Source organism: Cucurbita moschata, unplaced genomic scaffold (assembly GCF_002738365.1).
Source record: "Cucurbita moschata cultivar Rifu unplaced genomic scaffold, Cmos_1.0 Cmo_Scf00165, whole genome shotgun sequence".
NCBI classification, from domain to species: Eukaryota; Viridiplantae; Streptophyta; class Magnoliopsida; order Cucurbitales; family Cucurbitaceae; genus Cucurbita; species Cucurbita moschata.
This window is the reverse complement of record NW_019268681.1, coordinates 28623-30361: the sequence shown is the minus strand read 5'-3', so window position 1 is coordinate 30361 and position 1739 is coordinate 28623. Positions and strand designations below refer to the sequence as shown.

The 1739-nt window shown below is 32.0% G+C and overlaps 1 non-coding gene across 1 annotated transcript; it reads right to left on the bottom strand.

The window, feature by feature from the left end:
• Positions 1-818: 818 nt before the first annotated feature.
• On the bottom strand, positions 819-890 carry TRNAP-UGG. The gene has a single exon. It is a non-coding gene; the product is annotated as a tRNA-Pro (tRNA).
• Between the last annotated feature and the right edge of the window lie 849 nt (positions 891-1739).

The window sequence follows — 1739 nt, the reverse complement described above, 5'->3', positions numbered from 1 at the left end:
CATTATCGTTAGGTCGAAGATCTCTACTAGGTTTAGTGCACTTTGGTAGTTGTGAATGTTGCCGTAATCGAATGTCTTTCTCATTCGACATTCTCTCTTACCAAGCACTTATACTCGCCAGGGTTAAGGAGACAGTCTGTGAGCTAATTGGGTTTCGAGATTGCGTATACGCGAAAAGAGCTCGCTTTCGAATTTCTCCTCGGGCGTTTTGTGCCCGATTCTGGTTTAGGAAAGGGTCTGATCTCTTTCATTGGAGCACATTGATGCCGAAGGAGTCTTCAGAACCGGTGGAGGGGCTATGATGACTTCAAGCTATTCAAATAACATTACTGATACTGCAAAGAAAGGGTATCTAAGTCATACTAGTGAAAACCTGCCATGACTGATAAGGTAAGGGGTTTCAAAAGACAAAAGAATTACAATTTTACGTGTGATAGAAAAGGAGACTGCTGACTGTGATAGAAAAGGAGACTACCTTCTTGACCACGGATATGGCTTTGCACTTTAGCCCCTGAGAATACCACGTTGACAGGATTTGAACCTATGGCTCTCTACAATTTGTGTAATGCTCTTTTTGAAGTCGGGCTCGAGATAATCTTTATTCTTACAAGAATATGTTTAAAATTCACATTTTAAATCATATTATCTTGCTTAATTCATTTTGACATAATATTGTTGCCGAGAATTGAACTTGAGACCTCTCAACACCCAAAACAATAATCATACCACTTAGTTGCTAGTCTATATATGAAATTTATATAAGTTGCCCATTGATAACTATTTCTTTTTTTTTTTTTTTGTTTTTTGTTTCCTTTTGGAGGGCATTCCGAGAATTGAACTCGAGACCTCTTGCACCCAAAGCAAGAATCATACCACTAAACCAAATGCCCTTATAATAGACCATATATTAAGTTGTTTCTGTTATGTATCATCATTATTTCATTTATTATTTTGTTAATGAAATCCATGAGCAATTATTATTATATCTTTTAGATCTAGACTGCTGTTAAATTATTTACATTTGGTTTACGATAATTACTGTAGAGAGAAGAAAAAAGAATAGAAGTAGTGTAAAAAGATAATTAATGTAGGTTTACGATAATTACTGTAGAGAGAAGAAAAAAGAATAGAAGTAGTGTAAAAAGATAATTAATGTAGAGAGAAGAAAAAAGAATAGAACTAAAGAAAAAAGAATAGAAGTAGTGTAAAAAGATAATTAATGTAGAGAGAAGAAAAAAGAATAGAACTAGTGTAAAAAGAATAAAAGTTATGTTCTAAAAAATACTGTAGAGAGAAGAAAAAAATAGAAATAGTGTAAAAAGAATAAAAGTTATGTTCTAAAAAATACTGTAGAGAGAAGAAAAACAATAGAAGTAGTGTAAAAATGTGATAGTTCCATTTGAGACATATGTCGTGGAGTACACAAGTATTAAAAGAGAAGAAAAATAATTGAAGTAGTAGAGAGAAGAAAAATTACTGTAGAGAGAAGAAAAAAGAATAGAAGTATTGTAAAAAGATAATTACTGTAGAGAGAAGAAAAAAGAATAGAAATAGTGTAAAAAGAATAAAAGTTATGTTCTAAAAAAGATAATTACTAAGAAAAAAGAATAGAAGTTATGTTCTAAAGAATAACATAGGGGCATTCCAAGAATTGAACTTGGGACCTCTCGCACCCTAAGCAAGAATCATACCTTAGTTTCATTTATGACAAACTCATATGAAACATAATTACATTAATA